Source organism: Ailuropoda melanoleuca, chromosome 14 (genome assembly GCF_002007445.2).
Source record: "Ailuropoda melanoleuca isolate Jingjing chromosome 14, ASM200744v2, whole genome shotgun sequence".
Taxonomy (NCBI): domain Eukaryota; kingdom Metazoa; phylum Chordata; class Mammalia; order Carnivora; family Ursidae; genus Ailuropoda; species Ailuropoda melanoleuca.
Genome location: NC_048231.1, coordinates 89,426,977 through 89,445,810, shown reverse-complemented (window position 1 = coordinate 89,445,810; position 18,834 = coordinate 89,426,977). Strand labels below are relative to the sequence as shown.

The 18,834-nt window shown below is 46.4% G+C and overlaps 1 protein-coding gene across 3 annotated transcripts in view; it reads right to left on the bottom strand.

The window, feature by feature from the left end:
• The window catches only part of NEDD4L (NEDD4 like E3 ubiquitin protein ligase), a 339,881-nt gene that overhangs the window by 211,003 nt on the left and 110,044 nt on the right, over positions 1–18,834 (bottom strand). The gene's annotated exons all lie outside the window — the stretch shown is intronic.

The window sequence follows — 18,834 nt, the reverse complement described above, 5'->3', positions numbered from 1 at the left end:
TCCTCTGCTATGAGCCTGCTTCTTTCTCTCCCACTCCCCCTGCTTGTGTTTCCTCTCTCGCTGGCTGTCTCTATCTCTGTCAAATAAATAAATAAAATCTTTAAAAATAAATAAATAAATAAATAAATAAATAAATAAATAAATAAATAAATTTCTTCTTTGTAACTCTTCTGATTTATAAGGATCCTAAGAAAAGACAAGAAGATGGGTTTTCCCTTCCTAGCCCTTCTCCTTCTCAGGCCCCCACTGCTTGTACATCTCTACCTGCAGATTTCTGCGCAGAAAACTTCGCTCCTGCCCCATCCCCCACCTCCCCAATCTGGCTGAGCAACTTTTCTAGGGAAATGAGTGCAGAAAGCCAATGCTCGAAGATGAGAACAAACCAGTCCTCCGAAGCTCCTCCGGGTTGCCCAGATCCCTCCGAAGCCACCTCATGTGAAGCCAGCAACTGCTGACCAGTGAAGACCCTCAGCCAGAGACAGGGCATGGAGTGCTTTCTAGAACTCTCCAAGCACTGTGCCCATCTTTCCTACTTCGGGGTCCTGGCCACTGTCTGCTGCTTCCCTTCTTTTCCAGCTTGTGTCAGAGATCAGTTTCTCGCATGGACACGGGCCTGGCAGCGCAAAGGAGAACTCTCAGCCTGGCAGGGATCAGAATCCTTCACCACGTCAAAATCCTTAGAGAACCTCATCATTTTCTGGTGGTGTGAACTGCTCATTCTAGTCACCCAGGGACGGGGGGGGGTGGGGGGCCTGTAAACACTGCGGCCCAAGCCTCACCCCAGCCCAGCTGAACCTTGTGGTCAGGAGGCCGGACCAGGGCACCCCAGGAGCCCCACAGGCAGGGAGGCAGGGTCTCTGCCAAAAACCTTGGGTCCAACCCCACCTCTGCCACGTACCTGCCTTGACTCCAGACCAAGCGCTGAACCGTTCTGAGCCCCAGTGCTTCTCATCTGGAAAGTGTAAAGCATGTCTACCTCCTCAGACGGATGTGACCACTATGATTTCATTATCACATACAAAATTACAGTCTCTCAAAAATACAGTAAGGTCTCAGACTCCGCGGCTTCATTTGTAAAATGGCCGTAACAAGGGACAAAGACCTGCTGGGGAACACGGTAGAAAGGAAGGCGGGAGGGGCTGTGAGTCACAGAGCTGGAGCTTGTCTTTTCACATAAACGAGAGTTACTCCACTATCGGTCAACATATGGAACATTCCATTCCCCTGCTCCCGTGTCAGGGGTGACCCGATAAAAGGCAAGCCCCAAACTTCGCCGGAGACTCCCTCTCTCTGCTGGAATGAGAACCCCGGTAAGAATAAAGCCAGCAGAAAGAGCGGCCGAGGGGAAAGCCTGGCAAGTGGGGGAACAGAACCAACGTCACTGTCCCAACACAGGACCCCGCGGGTGCAGGAGCACTTCTGCCACTCCTCACCTCTCCGACGGCCTTGGGAGGGAGCGCACGGACCTGTACACCCTTCCCTTTGCACAGGTACACGTGCATCCGCCGCATACATGGACAGAACTGGGGAGGCTGCTCTCAGTGTAAGACGCCGTGGTCACGCTGATGAGTATTCCCCAACGGCTAGAGGCCCCACCACTCACGCGGCCTCCAGCAGTCAAAAGCAAGCCATTTCCTCACACTCCCGCCAACGTATTGTGCTATTAAATTTTTCTTAAATTGGAAGAGTTGACACACAGTGTTATGTTAGTGTCAGGTGTCTCCTACAGCGATTCCATGTCTCCATCCATTACTCGGTGCTCACCAGGATCCGTGTGCTTCCGTCTATCACCATACGTGTCAGTACAGGATTATTTATTGACTCCATGCGCTATTAAAATTCTAATTTTTAGCAACATGATCTTTGAAAATGGTATTTCACTGGATTAATTGTGATTTCTTTCCTTACTGGGGAGATGAGTTATCATCGTACGTTTAGCTGTCACTGGTATTGCCTTCTCTCTGAACTGATTGTGCCCTCCGATCATTTTTCAATTAGGTTACTGGTCTTCTTATTGATTTGTAGGAGATCATTACATGTTAAGGAAATTAGCTCTTTCTCTGTGATAGAAACTGGCATTATTTTCCCCAGTTTGCCCCCCCTTTTTTAACTTCATGGCCTATTTTCTGCTATGCAAACATCTTAAGACAAATTCATCAATCTGGTTATTTATACCTTCTCTCATTTTTTGTTGAGATGAGACTATAAACTCTTTCAAAAACATTCTTGAGGTTTGTGGACATTGTTAGTTTTTTAAAATTTTTTAAAGTTTATTATTATTACTACTATTTTTTAACAGTAATCTATACACCCAATGTGGAGCTCAAACTCATGACCCCCAGGATCAGCAGTCACACGCGTCCCCGACTGAGCCAGTCAGGTGCCCTGGATGTTGTTCGTTTCAACCTGTTTACTGTGGAAAAGGTACTAGAACTTTTGCAGTCTGGTTGCAAAGACCCCTGCTCACTCCGAGCTCAGGAGCAGAAACTCACAGGGAAGCGAGCCTCGCCTAGGCCACCGATGCATGTCACCTCACCCCAGGTCCTAGCAGCGTCAAGATTTCCCCGCCATTCCAGTGGCATCTAGTGAAATCTGTGCTCCTTGCTGAACTGCGCCACCACAATGGCCTCCAATACAGGTGCCTTGAGAACTAGGGCCATCGTTGACGACCATCGCTGATCGGCATCACTGACGCTGCATAAGCCGCAAGCAAACACAGCACACAGCCCTGTTCCCCCCCGCAGGCCACCACGCTGCTTCCGGAGAAGGGTGAACAGGGCTCAGCAAAACAATACCTTCTTGGACCCAAAAAACAAGATTCCATGAAAAGCATTTCTGGAATACACTACACTACTCCTTTAGAGAAAGTCTAGTAACTGACCCAGCTCCTCTTGGAAACTTCCTGAGCCACCAGCATGGGGACCCAACGAGCCCCAGTGACAATGCTGACAACACGGCCAGCAAGGCCTCAGCGCCATAGTCACAACTATCCTAGAAGGCTTCCGGGGAAAAGCCAAGGGCAGAAAAGCCCTGCGAGAAGGGGAGACCGCTATGAAACCTCGGGACCACCTTCTCAAGAGAGGCAACTCCCCAGTACGGCAGCTCATGAGGCCACGGGACCCTCCAGGCCTCCCTCTGGAAACCCCTCCTACCAACACAGGCAATCCTGAAGGCCACAGAACACAAGCCCACCTCCTTGAGACAGTTGTTGCTGCTTTTATAACTAATTTCTATAAATGAACTTGGACTTCTTTGAGCGTCAGAAGGTGACATGAATAAAAAGGGAGTGAGGGTAGAAGTAAAATTTTTTTCAAAAAAAAAGAAAAAAACACATCAATGTTTAGTTTAAAAAATGCTTTTCAGCTGTAGGTAAGAGGCTCACGGGTGCAGTACAGAGACGCCCAGTGAACACTCAGTCACCTGAATATGGGGCTAGAGGAAGAGCTCTCAGCACAGAGGGGCCAGGCACGTGAGCAGCTGTGGCTCAGGGCACAGGTGACGGCATCCACTGGCCTGGGGTGTGTGCTGCAGACTGCCACAGCTGAGACGTGCTCAGTTCCAACGTCGGCACAGCTGTCTGGGTCAACGTTCGAACAGAGGATGGCTAGCATGGGACAGGCCACCTGCATGTGGAACATTACTTACTTACAACTAGTAGCAACCCAGGTCCCAGAGTAAGCCTCCTCTAGCCTCATCTCTCACGCCAGGGGGTCTTGGTGGGGGAGGGGGACAGCATCATTCAAAGCGAGTTTCCTCTGCAGTTGGCCAAAGACTCAAAAGATAAAGGAGGTGCAGAATTTAAGCTCAGAGCAGGCAGGGACCCTAAGCTCTCTTCCACAGCACATGGAACACGAAGGAGCTCAAAAAATATCTGCAAAAAATCAAGGTACAGAGCTGCAGCAATAAAGGCCACTGAAGTCACTTCGAGCCAGATGAACTAGGACATCAATTTCCAAGCCAAGTCCTGCCCGCTCTGGGCCTGCCGGGGAGGTGGGTGGTGATCTGCCCTTCATCACAACAGCTTTTCAGCATTCTCAAACTCTCCATGGCCACAGAAAAGATAAGAGAGAGATACACAGGACGGCCGGGAACGGTTTCTACAGGGTACTGTGGAGTTTAACGTTAATAAAATCGTCCAGTGTGATTCTTGCGCCCCCTCCCCCACCCAGTGCACAAAAGATCCTGGGGGGCTGTGCTCAAAGCATCTGTCACAGCAGACCCGGGTGGAAGGCCAAGCAAGAGAGGCTTTTATTCCCTGCCTCTCACAGGTCTGCTGAAATTTCCACCACAAACATGCCTCTTTTTCCAGATCACATCAACATGCAAATTTATAAGTAAATAAAAACACTCACATGGGCCTCTCTCATTATTTAACTGGGAAGCTATTTATGATGTGCTGCCCAGGAGCATTGCTGGGTTTCTTTTTTGGGGGCGGGGGAGAAGGAACACGATCCATCTCTCTCTGACAGACGCTCAAACTGTTGTCTTCAATATGTATGTTCTTAATATTGCAACCCAATTTGAGGCCCTGACAATATTTATGACCTCATCAGGCCCAGCAACATTTCTCTGCCATTCCTGTTATTAGGGACACTCTCTGTGGAGTCTTCTACTCTGCAAATCAAGCCTTAGGTTCTCCACAAAGGCCCAAGAGGACGCAAGGAAGCAAGAGAAAGGCTTGAGGGAAAGCTGCCCGAGGGCTGGAGCCCAGGGGACAAAAATGTCCTCTGTGATGACCATGTGGTGCACCCCTTCCCCACTGCTGACCCCCTTTCTCTGCAACCTGTGGGGTCGCCATCGTGTTTCTCGGCTCTCCACCCACAAGGGGGTGAAGGAGTACCCGTCCATTTAAGTAGCATTTTCTTCTCAGCCAAGATAGTCTTCGGAGTCTTTGCTGATTCACGTTCCCGCTTTGGAGGCTGGCTTTCTTTTTATTTTTCGGGGAAGGCCCCTAGACAAAGCAGTAGGAGCTCCCATTTTTGTAAGGTTTTGGCATTATCAGGGGCTATCACAGGAAAATATTATCTCGTGGATACAGTCCTAACAGCTCTGAGAATGCATCTCAGTATCTTCAACTGAAAATAAACTATTTTAATATCTGCTCACACTGACATTTTTCTCCCTAATATTTCTCCCTGGCGGCTCCCATTTTTTTCTGTCCCACTGAAAGCATTCATGGCTTTCTTCTGGTTTTTGCTTTTTGGCAGTATTTGCAGACGTTAAGAAACGGCAAAGGGAAAGAAGAACATTATTGCAAAAGGAGTAGATAAATGATCTGTGCCATGTTCCTCCATGGGGGCTTGAATCCCCGACTCTGTCTAAGTAAGTCCTTTGCTGTAACATATCCACTTAGGCAGACTGCCCAAGACAACTTAACGACTCCTTCCCCTGCACCCGATAGAACTTTTTTAATCAAAACAAGAACAAAAACCCCTGAAGCATACCTGAGAGAAAATTAACCAATCTTGAGTGTAACAAAAAAAAAAATTTAAAGGTTGCTACGGTTCTTCGAGGGGTATCAATCTGAAAAGTAATGCTATCTACATGTATCATGACAAATTTAGCTACAGGGAAGAGAAAACAAGACAAAAAACATTTTCTAAACCTCCTGCCTTTTCTGAATCTGGTTTTTCATGTTATACACTGCCCCATTAACTTCCCTGTAGTGGTAAAAACTTCTAAACCACCTCAGAACTATGGGCAAGTAAGGTTTGTTTTTTTTTTTTTAATTCCAAAGCCAAATATAAATATTTTCAAGATGATATATACCTGTTTCCCACAATTTGCATGGATATAGGTCCTGCTTATAATAATTATTTTTCTATATTAACAATGGCAGCCTGGAAATTCCTTTCTTAAAGAAAACAGAGTGCTTAAGTTCTGATGCATCAAAGTGTGAGGCTAAAAATGCATTACAATTCATTTCGTCTAAGAAGGCTCTCTATTCCATACTGAATACAGTAGCCCTCATCTGAAGAATTTCATTCCTTCCCAGTATCAGTTATTTATTCTTTTGCAGTCTGTGGCATTTTGATGATGCTACAAGTTAAGGAAATTACTGGGCAGAGAAAGGAAAAGAAAAAGGGGGAATAAAGTTAATGCCATCTACTATTTACTTATTTTTTTTAAAGATTTTATTTATTCATTTGACAGCCAGCGAGAGAGGGAACACAAGCAGGGGGAGTGGGAGAGGAAGAAGCAGGCTCCCAGTGGAGGAGCCTGATGTGGGGCTCGATCCGAGAACGCTGGGATCACGCCCTGAGCTGAAGGCAGACGCTCAACGACTGCGTCACCCAGGCGCCCCTACTATTTACTTTAAAACCAACTGTAAAAAGCAGGAATTGCTTAAAGTAAAATCATTCCTCCTTCTGCTTCTAAGTGTCACTATTTGAGAATGACTTAAATACCTTCTAAAAGCAAAGATCTGAGTTAATTTTAAAAATCAGAAAATTAAATTTAAAAAGAACCCCAAAGGATTAGTGGATCCGAATACCATTTTTTACAGTCCAGAATGAAAACGCACCTGATGAAATGGCCACCAGAGGGAGCTATGACTCCCCAATACATCTCGGCAGCCACGCAGCAAGCACCATCCATGAAGCTTCACGGTCAGGGATGCTCACAATTCCTCCCCTCCAGTGAGCTTCACATGGGGTGAGGTTTCCCTTACAGATTCTGCATTTACAGCAGTTCCAAAGTAGGAAGGAGCTGGAAATAATGCATGTGCTAGTCGAGAATTTTCGTATTGTTAAAATTGAAAGTCTGCCTAAGAATGAGGATCTTAAAGATACATACAGAATAAAATAAGTAAGAAATTATGAAATGAGATGGTAAGGAAAATATGACCATTTATAAATCACTGGGAGAGCACAAAAGCAGGAGAAAGAAACTCAGCCTAGTGGCAGGAAGGGCGACCAAGGGGCTGAGAGGAATATGCAATAGTTTGCCAAGTGCATGTGCGGGAATTGGGTGAGGGGTGATGGCAGTTATGGATTTGGTGGCCCTGGGCCAATGTGGGACCACAGCAGGGTGCAGAGGAAAAGTCCCAACACCGTACCTCCGTGTGCCCACGGGCAGCTGCACGGGATGAGCAAACAAAGCCAAGGGCCACCAGACCTGAGCAAAGTACAGGGACAGGGAAAGCTGCCTGGGGGCGATCTCACGGGGGGGGGGANGGGTAGTTGGGGGGTGTAGGCATGAAGGACAAGAACAAGGTAGCTGTGCAAAACAGGGAGACGGTGGTCATTCTGCACACCAGCAAAGGCACAGGAGATGGAGTGTGGCCTCTGAGTGTGGCTGCCTGGGGAGGTCAAGGCCAAGAGATGCCCTGGAGGGTGCACAGAGGGCGCTTTTGTCAACATTAACGAGCCGGGGACCTTAGTCCACAGCAACGACTGGTTGTTAAGGGTTCTGCCAGAAGCCGAATACAGTCTATGCTTGAGAGAGAGAATTCTGTTTATGTGAGGAGGGACGGGGTGGGGACGAAGGCAGACGTGAAAAGCACCTGCAAAGTCCTCTACACAAACACGGAGACCAGGCTGGGGGATGGGAAGGCGGGATAAGCACCAAGGACAACTCCCAGGTCTCCAGCTCGGATGCCTTGATAGTCTCGGGAGCCACCACTGAAGACAGGTCATTCCAGAAAAAGAACAGTTTCAAACATTTTGACATTCCAGGCCAAGAAACAGTGTAAGCGCAAACCAAAGATCCTGAGTTATATGGTCTCACTAGTCATTCAAGTCTCAAGATGGTCTAACTATATGCTTAAGAACAGAGAAAATGAAATCACACTACAGGGAGCCTGTAACCCATTCTGGAAGAAAGGAACTTGCAAATTTCCTTTTTACGTTCCAGACTGTCTAGATAACATTTAAATCACTTCAACAAAATTAAAGCCACTGTTCACAATGAACCCCCAAGAGTTTACAAGTCGGAGGCAGAGAATATATAGCCAACACTATCATTTTCTCACTAGCAAAAACAAAAAGAAAAACGAAACCAGGATCAAGTTTTTAAGATTCACCCAGTTTTGGTTTCCCAACCAGTTGCCCCCAAACGTGAAACGCAGCATTTCTTTCCAATGCTTCTCTGTCTTCCTACCCTGAATGCTGAATTTCAAGCATCTAAAAATAACAGAGACTCAAAACAATCATCAGTTCTTCAAAAGGGGAAGCACAATGGTGCACCTTGAACAAGGAAGGAAAGAAATGCAAACAATCCTTGGAGCACATCTACTACCCGTTGCTCTCGGAATGCCACAAGGAATGCCAGCACCCGCTCATTAAGAGGCAAGGCCTATTTTATACACTTGTGTTGATATTATACAGTAGAAACGGGAGTTCTTTTAATAATTTACTGAGGAGCTACGCATTGCAGACTCCTTATTAAACATTACTTGCACTAAAGTCCTAAGTCTAAAAAATATTCACTGGAGAAAACGGGTCATATTTTAATCGCAATACACTAATTTAAATTATGGGACTGCACATCTGCTTGTACACGTATAAATTCAACTTTATTGTTCATGTATTTATAGACAAAGCAGCGAGAATCATTTTCTCTAGGGCAGAAACATTTTGACAGTTGTATTCATTTGCTGACTTCAAAATCCACTGTGCCTACCTAAAAAGTTCCATAAGTGGGGCACCTGGGTGGCTCAGTCAGTTTAAGCGTCTGCCTTCAGTTCAAGTCATGATCTCAGGGTCCTGGGATGGAGCCCCACATAGGGCTCCCTGCTCCGCAGGAGACTGCTTCTCCCTCTCCCTCTGCTCCTCTCCCCTGCTTGTGCCCGCGCTAACAAATAAATAAAAGCTTAAAAAAATTTTTTAATAAAAATTAAATAAGTTTCATAAGTTATATCATAAGCATGCTGCCCTTGAAGAGGGGAAAGGAATAAGAACTCCTGCAATATCTAGAAACCCTATTCCTCCACGCCCCAAAAGTCAATACTGGCTCAATTCCTGTCTGTCATTGACTAACCAGCAGCTCTTGTTAACAGTTTAATCTGAAAATCGTGACCAAGTAACACAGGCACTCCCCATTCTAAATATATACGTTGTAGAGAATCAATAGCTTATACCGTCAGGGGTTGGCATCCTAGGGCCCGTGAGCCACTGGCACGCAGCCGCGCCCATCGGCCCCCGGCCTGACTGCTTCTGCGCTATCTCGGACACCGACATCTGCTGAGCCGAAGCTCTTTCCTGTCTGGCCCTTCAAAGACAAAATGTGCTGGTCCCCAGTGTGGACAACCCCTTAGAGCACTCAGAGGACGCTCCTTTCCCACTTACGAACCTGCCAGCTCGCTTACACTTATAAACTATCTTAAAAATTTTATCTTCCAGGTCCCTCCCCCAAATATAAACCCTACGTAGAAATAATTTTATGAAACCTACTGACAATGTTTCTTAGAAGATGAAATATTATAACATAGGAGATTTGCATCTGAGAAATCAAAGCTCTTGGGATTCCGGAGACATCTATCCATTTTTAAAGGGCTAACTTTTAGGTATACTACCAGGATACTTTCACCTTCCGTAACAGCATTTCTGTCAACGCAGATGCACTGTGGGCCCAGACAGCAGTATTCCCAAGGCCTCTCCCAGGCCCAGTCCCTGAAAATGGGTTGGCGGGCCACTTTCACCGCCTAAAAACAGGGGCACCACGGAAGAGAGAGAACCCTCTCCCTCTTCCGTTGGGGAGGAAGTGGTAGCGGGGCTCCTCCGCCGTCCGAGCACGGACCTCCCTTCAGACGCTGCCTCTGGCTGTTTCTGCAGGCTTGGTTGTGAAGTTCAACTTTCGTAAAATCAATATTGTCTTCACCGTCTTACGTATTTAGCAATGCTTTCGTTTCTGACTTCTCTGCAGTTGGCACACCGCCCTGCTTACACTTCAGCTTCTTACACTCTCTCCTACCTCCCCCCAAAAAGTGAGACAAATATAGAACGCTTTGCGATAAAGCAAGACCGAAGGTGCTGGGGTGCGGACCGGGGGGGCATCCACGCAAAGACCCACAGCTGAGCCATGGGGGGGGGAAGGAAGGGGCAGCCCAACCCCCCCACGTCCACCGACATCCACTGTCCACTGCTGCCCAGAGGCGCCCTTTGTGATTCCATCGGGTAATTAAAATAGTGCCCACGGCCCTTGAGTAGCTTTCATTTTTCCGTTTTCTCGGGCTCCACGCTGACCTGATGACCAAAATTTACTGCACGTCTACAATGTGCTTGTACCCCTCGTCTTCCTGAAACGCATCCATTCTCTGCCTCACAGACTCGGCGACCAGAGAACACTGTTCTAGACTCTGATGGCGATGAGGGCAAGGCGCCCTCCAACTTTCCCCCCGCTCTCTGTCGGACCCCGCGGCGGAGCAGGGGCCCCGCAGATAATGCCCACACATTCGTGCATCCGGAGTGAAGGCCCAGCAGAAGATTCTGAAGGAGTGACGCTCCTTCGCACGACATCAGAGAACAGTACGGAAGTGTGGCCCGTCTAGTTCGCTCCTTTGTTACCAAAACTCGGGTGACACAAAGGCCAGTCTATATAGTTTCACAAATTATCAGATGGTCCCTGCCCAGCCCAGCTGTTTCAGTGATTCAAGAGCATTCTACACAGTGTGAGGACACTAGCTGTAACACAGCAAGCCTGAGGGCCTGACGCAGAACAGAAACACGCTGGCCCTACATGCTGACCCATTTGCCACTTGTAATTGCTTCCCTCTGGGAAACCGCGGGGCTGAAGCGGAGTGCAAAGCCATGATCAACAGCCTTTCTAAGGACGTGGCACAAAATCGTGCACTCAAAGACCAGGAAGTAAACACAAACACAAAGAGTGTCGTGCTTTTTACAGAATAAGAGGTTTTCACTTGGGAGGAGGAGGGCAAGATCCTTTGAGGTCCTACCAGGCTGGGTGTGCAGTTAGAATAAATGGTCTGAGAGGCAGGCTCTCTGGGATGCTCACATGAGTATTGTATGAGCTCTCCGGTGCAGGGATTTTAAGACAAATACTACTCGGCCCAGAGGCCATTCGTGTTGATGTTGTGATTTGCAGCAATGCCCTATATAGCTCAGGCCTCCAGAGAAGAGGCCGATTTCCAAGAAACACGGTCTCTGCTGAGTTTAAGGTGCTCTGCACCCACGTAAGGAGGCCCGTGCGCTGTCGGAGGGGGTGGGGGGCGTCTGCTCTCTAGGTGAAAGACCACCAGTGCAGGGGTTAAAACCAAACACAGGTCCGTCCCTCAGGGGCCTCAGGGCTATGTCAGCAGAGAAGACCGGCTGCACAGAATAGGACGGGAGACGTGGGGTCCTTGGTGGCCCAGAGGTCATGGCCCCCATCTAACAATGCATCCAGTGGATACCTCCAGCTCCATGACCTCGGGTGTCTAGATCGCCAAGATTTTCAGAGGCCTGGAAATAACGGATTTTTAATATGACATCTCCCAAACGTTGGCTCGGGATTTTTATTTCTTTGTTTTAGTGCCCCATGGGCCAAATAAGCACACCCGAGAGCTCAGTCTAGCCCAAAAGACGGACAGTTTGCAAACTCTGGCCTAACGACATCCTAGAAGGGCTTACGGTTTATCGAGGGGACGCTCAAGGTACTTATAGCCTCAAGGTTTCCCCATTGGACAAAAGGAAACTTACTCTGTGCGAGGTTTTCAAAAAATGGCCAAAAAATAAAAAAATCCTTTTTGGAGAGACAGTGGATTAATAGTTAAAATTTACACGTGTACAGTATATAGCCAAAATATTGCCTCACCCATTTCTTACTGGTCACCTGGGGGGAAAGTAATGACCATGGATGGAACAGATAGGCCCCAGATTAAACCTGGGATCCAACTTGTTTTAGCACCATTGGTTAGGACAACCAGACATCATGTTCCTCCTGAGCAAACAGCATCCCCATTCCTGTCCCCAATGTTGAAACTGGATTTGATCAGCCTTTTTTTTTTTTTTTTTTTTTTTTAAGAGAGAAAGAGTGAGTGAGCACACAAGCATAAGGGGCAGAGGGAGAGAGAATCTCAAGCAAACTCAGCGCTGAGCACAGAACCCGACGTGGGGCTCAATCATATGACCCTGAGATCATGACCTAAGTCGAAATCAAAAGTCGAACACTTCACTGCACCACCCAGGGGCCCCTGATCAAGCCTTTAGACGCAACTTCTACCAAACAGGAAAACCAGGAGGAGAAAGAACACATTAAATGATATGACAGGAAAGAACTGAATGTGGGTGAGACAACCTGCTGATCATTCCAGGTCATTTAAAAGGGGAGAATGATTCTAGATTAACAGGAGTTTAAGAGACCTACCAAAACTAAATGCAACACATGATTCTCAGTTGAATTCTGCTCTAAACAACCCCGTTGTAAAAGGCATCGAAGGCACAACTGGGGGGATTCAGGTAATGGACTAGGTAAGAGAGTCCATTAGGAAATCATTGTTAATTTTGTGAAAATTGTATTGTGGTTATAAAGGAATATGCCATTTTTTTCGAGATGCAGGCTGAAGTACTTAGGGCTGGATGTCATGATATCTATAATTCACTTTGGAATACTTCAGTAAAAAAAATTTTTTTTAAATTGATGAAGCCAATGCAGAAAAATGTTAACAACTTCAATCTCGATAATGGGACGGAGGTGAGGCGGGGCCACAGAGCCATCTCGCCAGGGCAGTAACTCCCCATCACTAGCCCGACGAGGATTTGTTTCCAAGTGTGTGTTCTGCATTTCAAATCACCACTTGTCAAAAGAAAAAAAAAGACAGCAACCCAAACAGGTGTAACCTGATGCTAACAGTTCAACACACAAAATACACAGAAGCGAGTGTGAAATGAGAGTCTTGAAATCTTCCGTATGAAAGCATGAAATTTCTAGTTGTCTTGGCGACTGTTGCTCAATTTAAGGAGCAGCTTTCTGGTCTCAGATGATTCGAAGTAAACTCAAACCGATCACACTTCAGGAGGAAAAGGGGGAACGTGGATCTAAAACTCATATTAAAAGGACCCTATTTGGTTACAACTTAAGCCTATGACAAAAAGTTAGAAGTCTCGAGATACAAGCTTACCTGAAGGATACAGTTTGAAACTTAAAGATATTCTAAGTTTTAACAAAAACCAAGCAAACCACAAACTAAGATCTTACTTGGCAAAGTCTCTCTATTCGAAATTGATTTACTCTATGATAGTCACTTACAATCCGAAGAACTTGGGTCAGCTCTAATACAAACGGCAGTTCTTCAAATCGGCTTTTTCAAAGCATGCAGCCGTTACATTTCAGGTTTGAGAGAGACCCTAACAGTCATCTAGTCCGATGGCCCATCCAGGGGCTCAACGTCTATCACTCAGGTAGAGTATTACCCTACCATCAGAAAGAGAAGTCCAATCTGATCAACCTGGACAGACAGGGGTGGCGCTGAAGTGAGGGGCAAACCAGACTGGAGAGGCTGGCAGGGCCCATCACCAGCAGACTCGAATCCTACACCTGGACAGGAAGGACACTGGGACTGTGAAGAGGCAGCAAGAGGACCGGAGTAAAGGTGCCTCCGTGATTCCCACATGCCACACTTTACCTCATGAAGACAACAGACCCATTTCCAAAATGGAAGCAGGTATGCTATGCATGCCATGTTTTCAACATGGTTTTACTTCCTTTTGGATGTCATCTTGGCATTTTATGGATGGTGTGCTTTTTTGTTTTTGGTTGTTTTGTTTTGTTTTGTTTGAGTTAGATTATCTTTCCCTCAGCTTTAGGGGGGAAAAAAAAATCACATAGCATTTTTTTTCCATAGTCTGGGTCATCAAGTGTGGAGGTCTTTTACCTGGGGTGACCAGTCTCCATATACATCCTCTGTCCCGACCTCTCACATTTGACGTAGCATTTGTTGCAGACAAGTGTCCCTGTTTAGTTGACAGATGATGGGGTTGCCCTTCTTTGACCCGAGGGTGTGGCCCAAAAGAAAACTTTTCTCTGCTAGTACCATTTCCACACAGACCAAACGCTCAGACATCCAAGGAGAGCAACAGCTCAATTACCGAATCTTCTTTAAAGAAAGGCTCTTTTAAAAAAGTTAGACTTTGCTGGAAGGAAGCTGGAAAATGATCTTGTATTCTCAGTGCAGGATTGGGCAAAGAATGCGGAAAAGAAGGGCATTTCAGGTACAGGCCTCTCAAGGATGAATCGGCCACCCTGACAGGGAGGCAGGCCCAAGACCAGGATCCCACAAACCCCAGTCCTCTCTGAAGTGGAGGCTTAGGCAGCCTCTCACCTCGGAGAGTCGGAGTGCTCATCACACCACGACCAACACATCCCGCCCCTCCCCCACCACCCACTGCGCCCCAACCACCAGCCCGCACCACCTCAAGGCCAGGCGGCCTCCCTTGGAAACAAAGCAGAGAGACCCACAGAGAAGTAAATCCTGTCTTGGGGTGCCCGGGTGGCTCCGTCAGTTAAGCATCCGACTCTTGATTTCGGCTCAGGTCATGATCTCAGGGTCGTGAGATCAAGTCCCCACCACATTGGGCTCCACATTCAGCACAGAGTCTGCTTAGGATTCTCTCTGTCCCTCTCCCTCTGCCTCTTCTCTATCTCCCTCCCGCTCTTCAAAAAAAAAAAACAAAAAACAAACAAACAAACAAAAGAAACCTATTAAAAAAAGGAGTAAAGCCTGTCTTTTCAAAACACCCAAGTCTATATGGTTTCTACCACTTATAAGCTTCTGATGATGCTGCTTTGCCAGCACTGGCCTTCTTTCTCCAGCCATGATCTTTCCACAACAGGGGTTCCTGTTCCTAAGCAGCTCTCTCCCTGGGAAGGGAGAATGGGAAACACAGATGGAGAAGTGCAGTGACAGGCCTGGGGTTCCGAAGGACACAGATAGTAAGGGTCTCACTCCAGCGGAGAGCAGGGGCACACACCACCAATCCACACTCATGACTTCTGCCTCCAAACACAGGAGAGCTGCTGGGTGAGCAGAGTGGCCACGGGGCTCTCCCCAGACTCCCACACGCCAGTTACGAGGCAACAGTGATCCCTGTTCTATACGAGCTACTGAGACACAGAAAGCTTGAGAAGGTCTGTTCAAGGTATCGGGGAGAATGCAGGTCGTGGGGCAAAATAAGGTGATAAACGGGTCCATTCTAGAATGAAATGCCAACATGGCGTGAACTGCACGTTGCCACCTAATCCTTCCGTTTCAGCTCAGTCACTGGCACTGGGTCCGTAAAGAACTACGGCACCCTGGGGAAAGCGGACACCTGAGCGAGGCACAGAGAGTGACGGAGGAAGGCAGAAAGGGAGGATGGTGTGTTTTCTATTTATTAAACGAAGAAAATGAAGGACGGGGCGCCTGGGTGGCTCAGTCGGTTAAGCATCTGCCTTCAGCTCAGGTCTGGGATCAAGCCCTGCGTCAGGCATGCAAATGTTTCGATTAAACGCTTCAATTAAAATCCACCTGCCCAATCTTGGTCACGGTGCTCTGTATGGTAAGCAATGGCAGTGAGACGTCTCAAACTCCTATAAATTTCTCATCCAGTAGGAGGCAGACAAGTGAAATATTAGAGCATTCACACAGGCACGAGAGAGGAGAAGGAACCTGCAGGTGAGATGTGCTTCCCTCCCCACACCAGCAACTCATGACGGAGGCGCGTGTGTGCAGCTCCCACGACGGCTCAGACAGCTAACCCTCGATTAGTCATTTGAGGCACACGTAAGAACGGGGAATTTTTCTTTTAAGATTCGTTTATTTACTTGGAGGGCAGGTGCAGAAGGGAGAGGGAGAGACAGTCCCAAGCAGACTCCATGCTGAGCGCAGAGCCCAATGCAGAGCTTGATCTCATGACCCTGAGATCACCACCCGAGCCAATATCAAGAGTCGGACACTTAACTGACTACACCATCCAGGTGCCCCAAGCATCACACTGAGGCCCTGAAGACCAGAGGCTGACTGCGGTCAACACAAGGGAGCCCACAAGATGACATGAATGTTCTAACGAGTGCATTCGAGCAACAGCTAACTGTCCCAGCAGCCACCGCATTCCTCATGGCTCAACCCTACCGCGTACCCAACGTGAACAGAGCGGGGGGCCGAAGGCCTGTCCAGCACCACTGACATGCACGCCCTGGGCAAGCAGTAAGCTTCCTGGATAAAGTTCTGTCAGCCACAGGACAGACAAGTTGGACGGGAACACCTCTAATGTCTCCTCCATGTCTAGAGTTCAAAAAGGTTTTTGTTCTCCAAAATCTGGTCCAAATCCCAGTTCTCGGTAGCTCTAACCTCATTGTGCTACTAGTTTAATAACTTATTGTGACACCCAGCAGAGCCAACAGGAACAAAAGGGCTGATTTCAAGATTTAGGAGTATCAGGCACAGTCCTCAAAATAAAAAAAGCTAAGGACGCAGAAAGACCAGGCTGCCGGTGCTTCGAGAAAAGGCACAGAAATCACCAAATTCACTCACTCATCACCAAATCTCTCAGTTCAGGTTATACGTGCCAGAGAATACTCAGTTCTGCTGGGAACAAAATAACGCTTTCACATCTCCCTAAATAGAGATTTTTTTAAAAAAGGAATGTATCAAAATGAACACACATTCCGAAACTGTATTTCTCTACAGAGAAAAACAGAAACATCGGAATCCAGTCTCCTCGTGAAATCAAGCGAGATGGAAGGCAAGAAAGGATTATCCATCATGACCAAGTGGGATTCATACCTGGGATGCAAGCATGGTTCAACACTCCCAAATCAATCAATGTGATACATCATATCAACAAGAAAAGACTCAAGAACCATATGATCCTCTCAATTGATGCAGAAAAAGCATTTGACAAAATACAGCATCCTTTCCTGATTAAAACCCTTCAGAGTGTAGGAATAGAGGGTACATTTCTCAATCTCATAAAAGCCATCTATGAAAAGCCTACTGCAAGCATTATTCTCAATGGGGAAAAGCTGGAAGCCTTTCCCTTAAGATCAGGAACACGACAAGGATGCCCACTCTCGCCACTATTATTCAACATAGTACTAGAAGTCCTTGCAACAGCAATCAGAAGACAAAAAGGGATCAAAGGTATCCAAATCGGCAAAGAAGAAGTCAAACTGTCTCTCTTTGCAGATGACATGATACTCTATATGGAAAACCCAAAGGAATCCACTCCCAAACTATTAGAAGTTATAGAACAATTCAGTAAGGTGGCAGGATACAAAATCAATGCCCAGAAATCAGTTGCATTTCTATACACGAATAACGAGACTGAAGAAAGAGAAATTAGGGAATCCATCCCATTTACAATAACACCAAAAACCATACGTTACCTTGGAATTAACTTAACCAGAGACGTAAAGGACCTATATCCTAGAAACTATAGATCACTTTTGAAAGATATTGAGGAAGACATAAAAAGATGGAAAAATATTCCATGCTCATGGATTGGAAGAATTAACATAGTTAAAATGTCCATACTACCCAGAGCAATCTACACTTTCAATGCTATCCCGATCAAAATACCGAGGACATTTTTCAAAGAACTGGAACAAATAGTCCTTAAATTTGTATGGAACCAGAAAAGGCCCCGAATCTCCAAGGAACTGTTGAAAAGGAAAAACAAAGCTGGGGGCATCACAATGCCGGATTTCGAGCTGTACTACAAAGCTGTGATCACAAAGACAGCATGGTACTGGCACAAAAACAGACACATCGACCAATGGAACAGAATAGAGAACCCAGAAATGGACCCTCGGCTCTTTGGGCAACTAATCTTTGATAAAGCAGGAAAAAACATCCGGTGGAAAAAAGACAGTCTCTTCAATAAATGGTGCTGGGAAAATTGGACAGCTACATGCAAAAGAATGAAACTTGACCACTCTCTCACACCATACACAAAAATAAACTCCAAATGGATGAAAGACCTCAATGTGAGACAGGAATCCATCAAAATTCTAGAGGAGAACATAGGCAACAACTTCTATGACATCGGCCAGAGCAACCTTTTTCACGACACATCTCCAAAGGCAAGAGAAATAAAAGATAAAATGAACTTATGGGACTTTATCAGGATAAAGAGCTTCTGCACAGCCAAGGAAACAGTCAAAAAAACTAAGAGACAGCCCACGGAATGGGAGAATATATTTGCAAAGGACACCACAGATAAAGGACTGGTATCCAAGATCTACAAAGAACTTCTCAAACTCAATACACGAGAAACAAATAAACAAATCATAAAATGGGCAGAAGATATGAACAGACACTTTTCCAATGAAGACATACAAATGGCTAACAGACACATGAAAAAATGTTCAAAATCATTAGCCATCAGGGAAATTCAAATCAAAACCACACTGAGATACCACCTTACGCCAGTTAGAATGGCAAAGATAGACAAGGCAAGAAACAACAATTGTTGGAGAGGATGTGGAGAAAGGGGATCCCTCCTACATTGTTGGTGGGAATGCAAGTTGGTACAGCCACTCTGGAAAACAGTGTGGAGGTCCCTTAAAAAGTTAAAAATTGAACTACCCTATGACCCAGCCATTGCACTACTGGGTGTTTACCCCAAAGATACAGACGTAGTAAAGAGAAGGGCCATATGCACCCCAATGTTCATAGCTGCATTGTCCACAATAGCCAAATCATGGAAGGAGCCGAGATGCCCTTCAACAGATGACTGGATTAAGAAGCTGTGGTCCATATATACAATGGAATATTACTCAGCTATCAGAAAGAACGAATTCTCAACATTTGCTGCAACATGGACGGCACTGGAGGAGATAATGCTAAGTGAAATAAGTCAAGCAGAGAAAGACAATTATCATATGATTTCTCTCATCTATGGAACATAAGAACTAGGA